This window comes from Anolis sagrei, chromosome 2 (genome assembly GCF_037176765.1).
Source record: "Anolis sagrei isolate rAnoSag1 chromosome 2, rAnoSag1.mat, whole genome shotgun sequence".
Classification (NCBI taxonomy): domain Eukaryota; kingdom Metazoa; phylum Chordata; class Lepidosauria; order Squamata; family Dactyloidae; genus Anolis; species Anolis sagrei.
The window spans coordinates 260,365,543-260,383,601 of NC_090022.1; positions in this window are offsets into that span (position 1 = coordinate 260,365,543).

Here is an 18,059-nt window from a genome sequence, read left to right on the forward strand (position 1 = left end):
AATATAATATACAATTTTATAAATATTATGTTACAGATTTTTTAAGAAAAGCCAAGGCAAATGTGTTACTGAATATGAAAGTGGAGAAAATACATGTCTAACTTGTTAGCAGTTAGTTGTGTATCTATTTGTATTCTATTTTGCTGATAGGCTCTTTTCCTTTTCACATAAAGGTAGCCTTTTTTACAGGTAAGATCAAATTTGAATGCTTTAACATCCTCATAACTGACATTATAATACTGCCACTGCCACATAATCTAGCAAAAATGATGGATGTGTTTATACATGTATATGCATACCCAGATGAATAATGGCAAGGAAATAACTGCAAACCACAGGCAAGCTTTGCTTCTCGGTATTTATCGTGTCCATTTTCCTTGGCTTTGTTATGTGTGAACATGGCTGGGTATATTGCATTGTGGCACACTGAATTCCCTTAAATGAATGTCTCTGCTTCCTGTGCAGACATTTTTCTGTTTCTTCTTTAATTAAAAAGGAATAGAGAGAGGTCCTGTCATGTGGTAGGTCTCTATTCTACTGGAATAAGCATTAAATGTGAAATGTGAAGCCCTTGGTCTGATGACATCACTGGCATATTTTCAGCCAAGTTATCCTCGATTAGCTCTGATTAGTGATTGTGTGGAGAATGGGGAGAAAATTTCTTTGAACTGTTATTTAAAGTTAACACATTTTGAACAAATTCAATATCTACAAAACTCCATATATGCTATTCCGATCTCATCTTGATTGCTAATATGTTACAGCTTGTTTTGTAATCATATCTGACAGACTGTTGTTTCCCCTACAGATGTTTCCCTCTGTGCAGCTGCCAACCAAATTAAAGGTTTTAATATTAACTTGCATTTCCTTATGTTATCTCTGCAAATACCTCCACAATTTGAACCTACTTATAATAGTCAACAGTTCACTTAAACGTTGGCTTAGTGATAATATGGTCTTTACACAAAGGGAGAAATCAGGATGGAAAATACAGAAGCAATCTAACCTGACCATCTCCTTGTTTTGAAAAGATGTAAAAAAAAATCAAGTTTGCATGTAGTTAGTAATACTTCATACTGTGGAAAGCAATCACATCAATGAACATCTTGCTGAAGATAAATGTACATGACATTTCTTGGATTTTCTTATGCTGTTTCTGGATGTGCACTAAACACGAGATTTTATTCATGTCCTAACTTAACAATATTACTAGAACTTATTTCTGTTCATCAGACCTTTATGGACATTTCATGCCCAATAACCTTCTAAGTTGCAAGAGGCTTTTGTCCTTTGTAACTTTGCATTTTAATCTTTAGAATTACTTTTTTAAAATACTTGGTAGACTTGGGTGAAATGTACGTGGTTAATCACTCCTTCTAAGGAAAGCAGACTTGCCAAATTTGAAATAATAATAATCAACCCTCTCCAAGTGGCTGGAGGTGGGGTACAACATCATTAAAACAAAAAGATAAAACAGTATTAAAATAGGAAATACACAGAGTTAAAATGCAGGTTAATATTCACAATCTAAAATGACCTGGGTCTTTTGTGAACCCCCCCCCCCTCCAAATACCCCAATCCAAGCTATCCTAAATAATGTATGGCTTCCCCTTAAGAAAAATGTAAAAAAAATGAAGAATACAATTAACAGTTTTCATGATGTACTAGCTGTGATAAAACACCTCTAGTTATATGATATGGCTCTTAATCACAAATCTGCACCATCCTCTCCTCCCTGACTCCCCACAGCATTTTGGAGAGCTTGAGAAGATGCAGTACTTATTTATAGTTATACCTACAACTAAATCAAAGCATTAAAGCTTGGTACTATTCCATCCTCTGGTTGTGCAGTGGGTTAAACCACTGAGCTGCTGAACTTGCTGGCTAAAAGGTTGGTGATTTGAATCTGGGGAGCAGGGTGAGCTCCCAATGTTAGGCCTAGATCAATTGGTACCGCTCTGGTGGGAAGGTAACGGCAATCAATTCAGTCATGCTGACCACATGACCTTGGAGGTGTCTATGGACAACACCGGCTCTTTGGCTTAGAAATGGAGATGATCACCACCACCCAGATTCGGACATGACTAGCCTTAATTTAAGGGGAAACCTTTACCTTTACTATTCCACCGCACCCTTCCACTGCATTAAACTTGCTCCACAGTTTTTCCCAGCCCTTTGAGCAAATATGTTTGTAGGGCATTTTGTGGGGAGCTCAGTAAAAGGGTTTCACCTCTTCCTTGTATTACCAGTGTCACTGGATGTCACCTGCTTTCTGTGTCCTGCTGAATTACGAATGAAGCCAAGGTTAGTATTTGTTTTAGAGGACGTCTCTTTTTGATACATTTTGAATCTATGAATCAGCTGAATTTGCTTATATAATGCTTACAAAACCTGCCTAAAAGTGTATAGCCTCCAAGATGACTATATGCTAATGAATCAATAGAGAACTCGTATTAGGGGATCATTCTTTTCTTTCAGAATGCACTCTAGTAGTGCCATATTTTTTCTAGATTAATGTCAACCCATGAGATTTTCCTCACCAGAGGGAAAGTATCACAATTCAAAGTGCTGGCTTTAGCCTATAAAGCCCTAAACGGTTCTGGCCCAGCCTACCTATCTGAACACATCTCTTCCTACGAACCCTCTCGATCCCATCTGCTTCGCAAGCACGTTTGGCGGGACGAGAGACAGGGCCTTCTCTGTGGTGGCCCCTCGGCTGTGGAACTCCCTGCCTAGGGATATTAGATCAGCCCCCTCCCTCCTGACCTTTCGTAAGAGAGTGAAAACCTGGCTCTTCGAGCAGGCATTCGGAACCCTGGAAAAGTCAAGCTTGAGATGGAGAATGACCCAGGAACGGCCAAGACGACGAAACGGATGAGGATTGGAATGAGAGGATATAGCTCTTTTAAAATTGTTATTGCACTGTCTTTTTTGTCTAAATGCACTTAATTGTTTTTGCTTTTGTATTGCATTGATGGCATCGAATTGTGCCGATATGTAGACCGCCCTGAGTCGCCTGCGGGCTGATATGGGCGGGATATAAGTGATGTAAATAAATAAATAAATAAATAAAAGAGAGGCTTTTACTCTGAATATTGTTCTAGATTCTGGAATCCCGAAGGCCAATGCCAATTATAAAAGAGGTTTGATATAACCTGATTAATACATTTAAATAAAAACATACTCTGAGTATATTTTTAGCATGTTTGATAACTGAAGTACAAGCATCATATAAGTACAGTATAACAGCTTGATTTTACTTGGAGGAAGACTTTCATGACTTGGGTTGCAGTGAGTTTTCTGAGCTGTATGGCCATGTTCCAGAAGCATTCTGTCCTGATGTTTTGCCCACGTCTATGGCAGGCAACCTCAGAGGTTGTGAGGTCTGTTGGAACCTAGATGGGTGAGGTTTATATATCTGTGGAATGTCCAGGGTGCGATAAAGGACTCTTGACTGCTTGAGGCAAGTGTGAATGTTGCAATTGGCCACCTTGCTTAGCACTGAATGGCCTTGCAGCTTCAAAACCTGGCTGATTCCTGCCTGGGGGAATTCCTGGCATGAAACAACCAGGGCCAACTAACACCCCCCAACAAAGGATACCCCCAGTCAAGACTTCTTTCTCCCACCCTGGACATTCCACAGATACATAAACCTCACTTCCCTAGTTTCCAACAGACTTCACAACCTCTGAGGATGTCTGCCATAGATATGGGTGAAACATCAGGAAATAATGCTTCTGGAACATGGCCATACAGCCCAGAAAACTCACAGCAACCCCGTGATTCCAGCCATGAAAGCCTTTGACAACCGATCAGGACTTGTTTGCAAATAGCGCTCCAAATATCCTAAAGGCACCAGATCCCATCAGATCTTAGGAGTCAAGCAGGGTACTAACCAATGAATACCAGGTGCTGCAGGCTATATTTCAGAGAAAGGAACTGGGGGGGGGGGGGGGGGGAATCCACTTCTGAGTATCCCTTGCCTACAAAAAGCTATAAAATTCATCAAAAGTTGACAGGTGACTTGAAGGGATTTACAAGCGTGGATAGGAAACATCTCAGAGTCTCAGGTGAAATTGTTTCCACCTGGGCTGGAGGATATTCTATGAATAAGTGTTAAGATTATTTCTTCCATGTTAAATGTTTGGCAAAGTGCAGCCTATTCTGTAGCCAAGTGTATAAACAGAAATGGCTATGAGGACTTTACAAACATCTTGCTTTTTTCTCTTCTATGCAAAGTTAACAAATGTTGAATATCCATCATATTGAGAGGTATGGGGGAGGGGAAATTAGTGTCATGAGGCTGAGAAATAAATATTCAATTTCTTGGTGTTTACCCTTCTGTCTAACCTCATATTCCCTTCCCTATTTGTTTGGATCCAAGTCTGCCACACTTGAACACCTGCTTCCTGTAACAACCCTTATGGACCACTGAAAATGAAGTACTTCTTGTTTTCCCGTGTTTCTGTCTCTCTCAGATGGGAGGTGATGACCTCTCTGTGTTGGGAAAAAAATAGAAGAAATACTGCAACTTGATAAAATGATTCAATATGTGTTCATAGAATCTTTGCTGAAGTCAAGAAGCTACTCCCCCACACATTCTTTTTTCTTTTTTTTTACAGTTGGAAAACACATTTTTGCAAAAAAAAAAAAATGTGCAACACACAGTCCTCAAAAGTAATATATGGCCAACTTGTTACATCTATTTTCTGAGGTTCTTATGTCAGCGCACATTTTCCTGCCAGAATGATATAACTTGTAGATTTGTGATCAGATGCTACATCCTAAGTGGAGAAAAATGGTTGACATACATGTTAAGTGGAACATTTGAAAGTATTTTAGTGTACTTTTGATAACTGTTGCTGCTGGGGGAAAGGAAGCTGAGCAGGATTGTAACCAGGGGCGGCTCAACCCATACGCAAAGTAAGCATTTGCAGTATAGTTGATTTTGTTCAGGGGTGCTCCTGAGGCGCTCTTGGGGGAAAATAGACCTTGACATATGCGAGTTGTAGTTACTGGGATGTATAGTTCACCTACAATCAAAGAGCATTCTGAACTCCACCAATGATGGAATTGAACCAAATATGGCACACAGAACTCACACGACGAACAGAAAATATATATCAGTGATTGGTTGGGGGGGGGGGGGCAAAATACTGTTTGCTTACCATTGAAAATTACCTAGGGCCGCCTCTGATTGTAACCCTGGCTTGTGAGCAGCTACACATTATCAAACTCCTCTCAACAGATGACCATCCAGCTTTGTTAAAAAAACCCAGAGAAGAAGACTCCAACACAGAGTAGCATATTCCACTGCTAAGCAGCTATGACCAACAAGATGAGATGTTCTACCGAAAGTTTAGGTGAAAAGGCTCTGTTTCTTAGGGCCCCTCCACATAGCCATATAACCCACAATATCTGCTTTGAACTAGATTATCTGATTCCACACTGCCATATAATCCAGTTCAATGTGGATTTTATACAGCTGTGTGGAAGGAGCCTTAGTCTTTAGAGCAACATAAAACAAGTTTGCTTCCCTCTGCAATATCACATTATTTCAAATATTTAAACATGTCTATTATATTGCCCCTTAATTTTCTCTTCTCCAAGTTAAATCATTTATTTCGGTCATTGACCAGCACAGGAAATAGTCACATTTTCATACAAACTTGGTATGTTTGGTGCATTAAAAATATAAATACAACTACTAAAAATACAATATGGGTGAGGGAGCAGAAGGGGAAACAGGGTAAAAACATACAATGCCCAGATCCATCACCAAATTGTAGATTCAGGGAAGAAGATTACTGGACACACAGTTAACTTTTGGGACTAGTCATTCCCTGATGGATTTTGTATGCTGCTGCACAGAACTTTGCAACATTGTAGGTTGTAGCTGAATTAATATCTGCAAGTAGCATGGAGGTACAAAATTGTCCTGAACGGTCTGGGTGCTTGTATAACAGAGGTAAGATAAGCCTGGCACGGATATCCCTGTAGAACAGGCACTGAAGGAGCACATGTTCTTTTGTTTCTACATGACCTGAGTCACAGGGGCAGAGTCTCTCTGGGAAAGGGATCTTCCGGTAGCGGCCTTCGAGTACAGCTGATGGGAGAGCGTGGCATCGAGCCAGGGTTAAAGCCCTTCGATGAAGAGGAACCTCTAAGTTTGTTAAATATGCCATAGGGGAGGCAAGATATCTGCTGTCTTCATTGATAAGGAAGGTTGGAACCGAGGCCAGATCTAGTTGTCGCTCTGTGTCTGTGATACGTTGTTTAATAAGTGCTTTGGCTTGATTGTAATCCATAGCGAGTAGTAGACCTGGAGAAAATCCTAATGAGGAGATTTTTGATGCTACCGCCTGCTTCCATGTGGATTGGAAGTCATCCTTCATGGTTAGTGGGGCAAGACCAAAGGGTGCACGGGATAGTCTGAGCCAGAGGTTGAGTATGGCCACCGACACCCTGGCCTCCACTCTCATAAAGCCCGTCTCTAGTCGCAGAGTGCCATTAGAAATGCATTTTGGTACCTGCAAGTTAAACATACCCAGCTTCCTAAACTGATCCTCATAGGGTTTGACTTCCAGGACTTTATCCATTTTGGTCACCCTTCCTTAGACACATTCGAACTTGTCAATATCTTTCTTGAATTGTGGTGCTCAGAACTGACACAGTATTCCAGGTGAGGTCTGACCAAAGCAGAATATCAAGTTCCTTGCTGGGGTAATAATTTTGCTCAAACCCAATAAAATCCAACAATACCACCATCTTATTTTCAGGCTTCAAAAGCAAAACCTGGAACCTAGAGCCAGACTTTACAAGAGTACGCTTATTAATGGCACTGCTCTAGAGTAGGCACATGGGATTCTAGGTAGCCTCCTTGAGGCCCATGGCTTGTGCTTTGCAATATGGATGGGGATGTGCAGCCCTCTGGATATTAGAATAAAATTCCCAGGATCACTCCTATAACATCAGCAATTAATTCGACCTCATCACACTAGAAAAAAAATCCACTTAAAATCCAGTTTCTGCCTCTGGGATTGATAGTTTAGGGAGAAACCTTTAACAGCCTCACTAAACTACAAACCCCAGAATTCTTCAGGAGGCAGAAACCAAATCTGAAGTGGATTATTTTTCTAGTGTGATGGAGTGGCTGAAGAGCCATCCCTGGATCTAATTCAAATCCTCGAACTGAAGGAGCCATTCTAACTGCAGAATGGAGGTTTAGATCCAATCTATTGAATGTACATATGACTTTTATTTTACACATACACAAAAGATATGGGTATGAGTAGAAGCCTCTTTAATGAATTGAAATTACAAGTGTTTTATATGAGATCTGATATCTTACAGTTATTCTAACAAAATCCTAATGGTCTCCTTGAGTTTAATTTCAACAAGAAAGAAGTAAAAAAATCTCTTTAAAACATCTCTCAGCAGTTCTGCCTGAGGCAGTGATGGAGGCAAGAGGAGGTTATTGCCAGTAGCAAAAAAGAACTGAAGTTTCTCCCACAAAATTTATGTCTTTAAAAATTGCCTTTCACAAATGTGGCACATGTGAGAACATACTCAAGGAAGTGCAATAAATGAATACCCAAATGGATGCTTTTCCTTCCCATATGTGCTACTTAAACATAACTAGTTCTGTGATTTACTGCCCTTTTAATGGCAGGTTTACTGCAACACATTATTTCCCTAGGCTCCACTGTATCTGTATATTATGTGTTATCCTTAGGTGAAATAGAGCACTTCCTAACTTTTCAAAGCAAAACCATTCAACTATGCATGCACACACACACAATTTTACACAAACCGGTGTGGGAGACACACCCTCTTTTTTCCAGGTGTTAAAGAATCACAAGAGCCAGCGTTGTGTGTAATGGTTTGAGTGATAGACTACAACTCTGCAGACCTGGGTTCAGTTCCCCATTCTGCCATGGAAACTCACTTTGTGATCTTTAGTGACACACACATTCTGTCACAGAACCCCCTGTGATAGGTTCACCTTAGAATCACCATAAGTTGGAAATGACTGGAAGGTGCACATTTACAGTAAAGAATCATTCTGGCTATAAACTTAAAAAATGATCCATCCTCAACAGCACCTTCTTCTGTTCTCCAAGACATTTGGAAGTTTACATGTAGAGTGGTCTCTGTCCGTTTACAAAAGAAAGCAGTCCTACTTGAGTGTCAAGTATCTGTTATCAGATCATTTGGTGCTTATTTAAAAAGCAATGCTTTATCAACACCTGTTGATAAATTAGATAGCATTGTCCTCCCTTATGTGCGACTGGAAGTGAGAGAAGGTTTAACACTGTGAAAGCCATCCACTGCATCAGTCTCCTCCCAGTAGATTCAAATCAAGGAAAACTTCATGAGAACCAGCAACAGCAAGAGTATCCCTCTGGGCAGCTAAACCAGGAAATCCCAAATAGTTTGCCTTCAGGGGCAAACCAAGAATGCACAACTTGGAAGTCCCTGAACAGACTCAGAAGCAGAGTAGGCAGATCAAAAGACAACCTGGGAAAATAGCACTACCTAGAAGAATCCTCTACCTTGTGTGACTTTGGAACAGAACAAACAACTCTGCATATGTATGCTTGTCCACATTGCCCTGCCTCATGCACAGAGGAAGCATTGTTTAAAGCTATAGACAATGTGGTCATTGTTGCCCTTTTTTGGTGAAAAATTATTTAACCACTTGTCTCCCCTCTATTTTTATCGGTTTTATACTTATTTATGCAATGTTTCTGGCATGAAAAAAATAAAACTTGGTGCTTGGAAAGAGAGAAAACTGCAGTGTAACCTTACAATTAACTAGAACACATTCATTTATCTATGGCCAAGAGCTTTGGGCATTGTTCTTTATGCAAGTTTGAAAGGATCCATGCAAATCTACCCATGGAAACAGTTATGTAAGATAAAGATTCCCACTTTACTTACTTCCTGTGACTGTGTCAGCATATTACAATTGCCTTGTAACCTTCCATCTCATCAAGCAACGCTTATAATATGTAGCACCCTGACAAAGTGTGCATCACCGAAAGAGGCTCCAGCTGTCACTTCTATCCTGGAATATTGCAAGGTGGTCTAGAAAGATGTTAGATCCTTCATTTAGAGGATTTATTGGAGAAATATGAGATCATATTTCTCCAAGAAACATGGGCTACAATGGACATAAGTGTTAATGGTTATTTTTCTCATTCCTTAGCAGGGACCCCCTAGAAATAAGGGAGGGCAATCCAAAGGAGGGCCATGTGTGTTAGTGGAGTCAAGGCTGCAGGTGTCATTGGTTAAACTGGAACCACTGAATTACCTAGCTACAGCAGACTCTATACACTTTTATTAATTAATATACAGATTCCACCAGAATGGAAAAAGGAACTGGTAAGAAGGGATTTCCCAAGCTGGAAAATTACATAGACAACTTGTCAAATTGGTTCCCTGAAGGTACAATAATAATCACTGATGACCTGAATGTTCAAATTGGACAAAATAAGGATGCCCTGTATACGTACCTATTATCATGAAGCTCCCCCCTGACCTGGCAGCTCCTGACATACTTCATAGGCCTTGTTACAGTGTCTATTCCCAAATATTTTCATGCCCCCACCACCCAACATCATTCATATAGCATTATAAAAATACAGCTCTGTCAGTTCTATTACTTTTACTTATTCTAATTTCACCAATTGCATACAATTATTATATGTTCTAATTTATCCATCTTTTAGCATATAAACACCTGTAAGATGTGTCACTCTCCATATAGCTTTTGTGTGTACATTTTCCCTTTGGTTTCTTTGATCAGCTGCCAGAAGATAAAATAGTTAGTATACATTCATGACAAGATTTAAAATCTATCTCCCTTTTAAAGCAATACTATACCAAACTATTTTTCTAGTTTATCAATAATCTGTAATAATTATTTTCTTATTTCTCATTTTTAAATACTTTCATAATGTTATATATTTTAAATGTTGTCTCCATTTAGTGTTTTGTTTTCTCTTCTTATATTTGCCATTCTTTAAAACAATCATTCAGAAATGCTGAAAGAATCTATTAGTCATCATAAGCTTTCATCACATCTGGAGGATTAGCCAGAGGAAACAAAAGGCTCTTGTTTAGCTGTCAATCTGTCACATGCAAAACTCCAGATGAAACAGACCTCCAGGTGATTTTAGCATTTGGGGTTTTTTTTTCAAAGCCCCATTAAGAAATATGCTCATGAAGGATTATGAATGGCAGCTGTCCAAAGTATGCTCTTCAATGATACAGGGAAAATAGTATAAGGTAGAGGAGAGTACAATTATGAATATTAACTATGAAAGAACCACAATTTCCTTCTAATTTCTCTTTTGAAGATCAGGAAGTTCATGTTCATTTAGTAAATATTAAATTATTTTCAGTAGAACAGAACCTATAGTGTTCGTAACTTGGAGACTGCCTGTACTGCATAATATGATGCAGCACCAGCAGTTATATAACTGCCCAATGCACAGAACTAAAATATTGCCCTGACCATAATATTTCTATCTGACTGAACAGAGAAACATATGAAATTGGGGAAAATATAAGCACTCATATATCTGCTACTACTTTGGAATCTTGCAAACTTGTCTGGGATGGTTATTGAATAGTGAAATATAAATGCTTAAAATTAAATAAAATACAGCACTTGTCATTTGCAAGAGGTTTAATATATTCTCCAAAAATGAGACTGGGAAAGACATGTTGCTCCCATTTTTTAACACTGGATCTAACCTTAGACTTTTGCCTTTCAAGAGCAGGCAACTCTGTAATATCAACAGCACAACCTCCCTACACCATACAAATCCTGCTTGTTGGGTGGTTCACATTTTGAGATGTTACAGTTATTTTTGTGGAGGGTGTTTTCTTTTTCATGTGAAGGAAGGATGAGGTGAGAGGTCTACATCTGCAAGCTCTTTCATGGATCAGTACCAAAGCAGAGGGGCTCTATCAACACAGAGGGTTGCAACTTTATTTTTGCTCCATGTGCTTCATTTTGTGCTTCATCGCATTAAAAATTCTCATCATCCAATGCCTATAACTCACCTTCCACATGATTAGTGAAACTGAAAATTCTCAAGGTGTAAGATTAAAGCAAGATTGTGTAATACAAAAGCAGTACAATAACAGCACTTGCCAGTTTTATTTTATTACACTGCAAGAAAGGTACTTTAAAATATATTGTTCATCATTTAATTGACAAATATAATTAACCAAAGCATTGCTAGTCACTTGCTAAAATACTCAATTGAGCATTAATTTGCATAATGGTAGTGGTCTTAAAAAATGGTTAAGTCTTACTTGTATGTTATTTGCTATCTTGACCAGTTAGGGACATGACTAATGGGTTGATTTTTGGACCGACTCTCCCATTAGGAAGAGCGAGACAGCTGCCTCAAACAGCAGATTTTGAGTACTGTGAAAAGCCAGTCAAGTAAATGGCTAGCTATTTGGTTTGAGATTGTATTTTACAGGTAGGAATGGAAAGTGGTGGGTCCTGTGGGAATATTTTTTTTTTGCCCTATGTGCCAAAATAACTTGGCTGGATTTAAACTACTATATGTTTTGTGTTGGAGGAACATCAGTTTCTGTTATGTCTCACTTTCTGTTTAAATTTTTGTCAGTCAATTAGAACACCTTGCTGAGCATAGGTGTCTGCTGTGGAAATACCAGTGTTACACTGGCATTTTTCTACCCTAAATCACCCATTTTCTTTTTCTTACAGTGGAATATTGAATAACCACTCTGTCCATGCAGCAAGGAAGGTTGAAACATCTATTTGTAATCTCAGTCAGCATTCCTTAGCACAGTACCAATTGCAATAGATAGGCTGGATTTCATAAATATTTTGTCCTGATCTGTTGTTAGTTGTTGATACTTTTCAAGTTTCAAGTTTGTCTCTTAGAAGGTTTGTATTTTTAGAGTTATTGATTACAGTTATATCTAAATAGACTACATTATACATGAAAATCTACAAAAATTGTTTGTGTCTCAGTATCTGCATTTTTGAAGTGGCCAAGAGTAATGAGAAACCAATTTACTATTACTCAAAAATACAAGCAGTCATAATGTATAGGTTGGATCCAGAATGATAGAATACAAACTATTGAGAGTCCCACAGGCAGAAGGAGGGAGAGATGTGCTATTCTCTGTTGACACTAGAAATCACTATATCTCTGAAAAGCTATCCTCTGAAACATCCTAGGTGGAGGCTCTGAGTGATGAAATATGGTGGGAGAACTGGAAAAAATATGTTCCCCCCTTTCCAACTGTGAGAGTATCCAATTTGCACATCAACGCCTGCTGGAAGAGTTGACTTATTTCCACAAATGATAGAACCATGTGCTGATGCATTTTGGTTCACCCTAATGTGTTTAGATTCACCCTAATGCATTTACTGCAGGAAAAAAATAGTGTATAGTACAGAGGTCAGTTTTGTATATGTTTTGTTTAAGTCAAAATAAAAAGGTTAAAACATGAGTCAAGTTCTTGAAGAATAAAGAGGGAACAGATCCATTTTTAAGACTTAAAAAAGAAGTGAAGAAATTCAACCTTCCAAAAAAGATGGGTGGGGACTCTGGGCCTTTTCTTTTTTCATCCTGCTTTCAGGGCTGGAACAGAAGAAAGTCAATCTTTCTTTCTCGATGGCAGCTGTTCATAGGGTCAAGATGGATATATGATAATCCTTGCAACAAAATATGTCACTTGTCATTAAATTAAATAACAATTGAGGAATTGTGCTCATTATTTTTGTTGTTAATAATTGCTATCAAGACATCTTTGACTTATGGCAATCCTATGAATGAGAGAACTCCAAGACATGCTATCATCAATAGCCTTCTCAACTCTTGCATACTCAGAACTGTGTCTGCCTTGATTGAGTCTATCCATCTGTAATGTAGTCTTCCTCTCTTCTTACTGCCTTCTACTTATCCTTCTAATGACTTATGTTTTTGCATTATATGTCCAAAGTGCAACAATCTCAGTTTAGTCAATTTAGACTTTTGAAGAAAGGTCTGGCTTGCTTTGCTCTAGGACCCATTTATTTGTCTTTTTAGCAGTAGAAACAACACCACATTTCAAAGGATTTTCCTCCTAACAGCCTTCTTCACTGTCCAATGTCCAACTTTCACAGCCATACATTGATATTAGAAATATAATAGCATGGACCGTCTTAACTTTAGTATTCAATGATACTTATACTTCGGGATCTTGTCTAGTTCCTTCACAACTGCCCTTCCAAATTCTAGCCTTCTCCTGATTTCTAGATTGCAATCTCCATTCCGATTAATGCTGAGCAAATGTATGGAAAAGCATGAATATTTCAATGTCTTCACCATCTACTTTAAAGTTATGTAAACAATCTGTGGTCATTATTTTTATTTTCTTAATGTTCAGCTGTAAACCTGCCTTTGCACTTTCTTCCTTGGCTTTCTTCAATTACCATTCCAAACCTTTGCTATTTTGCGCTAGCAATATGGTGTCACCTGCATTTCTTAAACTGTCGATGTTTTTTTCTCCAGTTTTCATGCTTACTTCCTCCGAGTCTAATCCTGCTTTACATGTGATATTTTCCACTTCCAAGTTAAACAGGGTGATAAAACACAGCCTTGCCTGACTCCCTTGCCAATTGGAAACCATGCTGTTTCTCTGTATTCTCTCCTGATGTGCTGATTACTAGATTTATTTTAAGTTCAGCCATTTTAAGATTAAAAAGATAATTTCCAGGAAGTCTGAAATACTTCTTTACTATGATTTAGTTCAAAAAAGGTACCACAGTAGTTTAAACAGGGAAACATTTGTTCCATTTCGTCGTTAAGAATAAATGTGTACCCACAAAATACTATTTCACAAGCTACACATATACAGTCAAAGCTCCTTATCAATAGATTCAGTATCCATGGATTCAATCATCCAAGGTTTGAAAATATTTCAAACAAAATTTCCAAAAGCAAACCCTGATTTTATCATTTTATATAAGGTACGCTATTTATTGTACTGTTAAGGTACTGTTCCATTATCCGGGCAGACTCCAAAAGGGGACCTAGACAGAGACAGATATTTATATTGGGGGGGGGGGGAGATTGAAGGAGGAAAATGATTTCTCCCATTTTTGCTGATTAGTATCCGGCAAAAATAGTGGTTGTTTCAATGATGATGACAATTAAATGGGTGAGGAGAATGAAAGGAAAATGGGGGAAGAGTTTAAGTTCTTCAACCCCTTCCCCCCCCCCCCCATAAAATGGACTATCCTTCTCTCCCTAGGACCTCCTTGTGGCCTCCACCCGGATAATACAATAGTACTCTATTGTATGTAATGGGACTTCAGAATGCACAGATTTTGATGTTCGGGGTGGTAGGGGGGCAGAGGGGATCATAAAACCAAATCCTACCGCAGGGGCTCTCAAATTGTGCTCCTTGGGGCTCCATGACTGATAGTCAGAAGCTTCACAGTCCCAAGCTGCTTCCTGCCTCCTTTTTCCTCCTCCTGAAAAAAGCAGGGAAATTAAAGTTTGGAGCTGCCGAAACAACAGCAACAGTAGCATCCTCCCTTTCTCCCTAGCACACACCCTTTCTTCCCCACCACCCTCATTGCCCAGATTCTTATCCTTAACCCTCAGACCCTTCCCCTCCCTCCTCTCTCCTTCTTTGCTTACAAAACACTATTTCTCTCCCAATGCCAGGGAGTGCTTTGGTTATGCTTTTCCTGCATGGCAGAAGGGAATTGAACTGGATGGCCCTGGGGTTGCTCCTATTACTATTATTGGATCATGCATTGGACACTTCCCAAGTGTCTAGGACAATGTGATGTATCGGGAAATAATGTGTGCAGATCTCAGTAGGGTGGACTTTTGCAGCTGACAGATGGTGGATTTTGTCAGCACCAATTGCTTTCAAGTTCTGGCCAAGGTCTTTAGGCACTGCACCCAGTGTGCCGATCACCACTGGGACTACTTTTACTGGCCTGTGCCAGAGTCTTTGCAGTTCAACCTTTAAATTCTCATATCGTGTAAGCTTTTCCAGTTGCTTTTAACCAATTCTGCTGTCACCTGGGTTTGCAACAATGACAATCCATGCTTTTCCCCCCACAGTCATGAGGTCAAGAGTATTGTGCTCCAAAACTCTGTCAGTCTGAATTTGGAAGTAGTTTGACATATTCATTTTCTGTAACTTTTTCAGGCTTGTGATCCCACCAGTTCTTTGTCACAGGCAGATGGTATTTGTGGCACAAGTTTCATGGATCATCTTATGCCTCTACTTGTAGTCTGTCTGCACAGTCTTCTTGCAGCAGCTGAGTACGTAAGCCATCATTTTGTCTGCTTCCTTGCAGAGGCTACACTTGGAATATTATTATTATTATTATTATTATTATTATTATTATTATTATTATTATTTAAAAGGCTGGATGGCCATCTGTTGGGGGACCATTGATGTCCTTTTCCTGCATGGCATAAGGAGATTGGACTGGATGGCCCTTGGGGTCTTTGAGTGAAATACTGTTAAGTTTATGTTGGCTTAAGTTGCTCTTAATTTTAAATATCATATTGTTCTTTCATTCCCTTTTTTTTTGCACTACAAATGAGATATGTGCCGTGTGCATAGAAATTTGTTCATTTTTCCCATTAGTTCACACAAACATTCTCCATCCATCTGGCCTGGCTTATCTATCAAATTTCAAATGCAATGCGTCCAAAAGTTTGCCCATGCCTGATATGTATACATAATATATTATATATTATATAAACATTTATTGGGACTCCATGAAAAACCTTTTCTTCAAAAAGATTTGAGAACCCCTGATCTAGTGGATACCAAGGATCCGCTATATTCACTCTTAGCATAAATACAAGCAGGAATCTGGTTCTCTTCTGCTTACTATCTGCATATACTTTAAACAGAAATACATTTCTGACATAATTTGTATGCACTATGTACAAAGCTGCTTCTCTTCTGAGATGATGCATATTCATAGAGCCTCTTCTTCTGCAAATCTATTTGCTATTAAAATTAATTCCTACAGAGGTATGCAAAACTGATTTCATCAAAGCTTGCAGCTAGTCATTTTAGCTTCTACAAATATTTGCTAAGCCTTTCAGACAATTTCTAGGTTAATTCCTGGAATGCAGTTTGAACATTTAAGCTTGCATCTGAGAGACAATGGTTCAGCTTACTTCTGGGCTTTGGTACTGCCTGCCAATATAACTGACATGTTCAAACCAGCCTACAAAACTCTCTCTCTCTCTCTCTCTCTCTATATATATATATATCTGGCCCTGTTTCTGAATGTAAAGTCCCCCTTCCCTCGTCTCATAACTATCTGACGATGTCTACACATTTAACTCCCATTATTTTCTGGCACTCCCACAGTCATTATGAAAGCTCTATTTCTACACACCATCTCAATTCATACACATACAGAACATGCAGGAAGTGTGATAAAGGTATTAACAGGGACCAGAACAAAGAGGCAATAACGATAACTTGAACAGAGGAAATTCAGTACAGGTTGAGCATCCCTTATCCAGAAATCCGAAGTACTTCGAAATCCCAAACTGTCCACATGGTGGCTGAGATGATGATAATTTAAAACCTTCAACATATACATATTAGAATTAAATCTACAACTGTTAAAACAAATCAGTTAAAATCATATATAACCATTAAAAACAGTTGAAATAATTAAAACACTATACAGTACCCCTGGCTCAGTTTTAAAAATGTTCTGCCTTTAAAGCTTTCTGATGGTTCAGTGTATACAAACTTTGTTTCATTGACAAAAGTATCAAAATGCTTTTTATAAAGTTACCCTTATGATGTGTGTGTAAGTTGTATATGACACACAAAGGAATTTAGTGTTTTGACTTGCATCCCATGACCTAAACATCTCATAAGAACATATATGCAAATATGGGTTTTCCCAAATCTGAAAAATTCCAAAAGACATCTGGCCCCAAGCATTTTGGATAAGCAATGCTCAATCTGTACTGACACAGAAGAGAATAAGTTTAGGTAAACCTTTCAAAGGGACTAAATACCTTAAACACATCAAATCCTATCTGATCTCACAAGCTAAGTAAGCAGGTCAATACTTGGATGGTTAGTACTTGGATGGGAGAGCTACCAATGAATACTAGGTGTTAAAGCAGCATTTCTCAACGGGGGTTGGGACCCCTGGGGGGGTTGCGAGGGGGTGTCAGAGGGGTCTCCAAAGACACAGTGTTTTCTGTTGGTCATGGGGGTTCTGTGTGGGAAGTATGACCCAATTCTATTGTTGGTGGGGTTCAGAATGCTCATTGATTGTAGGTGACCTATAAATCCCAGCAGCTACAACTCTCAAATGTCAAACTCCTAAATTACAAAATCAATCTCCCCACCAACCCCACCAGTATTCAAATTTGGGCGTATCGAGTACTTGTGCCAAATTTCATCCAAGGAATGAAAATACATCCTGCATATCAGATATTTACATTACGATTCATAACAGTAGTAAAATTACAGTTATGAAGTAGCAACGAAAATAATTTTATGGTTGTGGGTCACCACAACATGAGGAACTGTATTAAGGACTCATGGCATTCAGAAGGTTGAGAACCAGTGTTAGAAGCTACACTTCAGAGGAAGGAACTCTGGGTATTGTTTGTTTAAGAAAGTCCTATGAATAAAGTTGATGGGCAGTCTGAAGGCACAAACACACACAAACCTGTCTCATTTAGCTAGCATGCCTGTCCTTTGGCACTGCCTTAAAAATATAAAGAATTGTAACAATCTTGTCTTACGGCTCACACTATCTATAAACCCATCTCATTAGGGGATTATCAGAGGCACCATCAAAAATGAAGTAAAAATAAAACAACTCAGTCAGTCAAACCGTAAACCACGCTGCCTGGGCAGGGAATGTAATAAAATGGGAAAAGAGAGGATTCTCTTCTTAGAGCAAAAAAAGAGTGCAGCTGATGTACCTGAGCCTCAAAAACATGCAAATTGTAAAACAGGTCTGATGAAATTACATTAAACTGGTTTAATCCCAT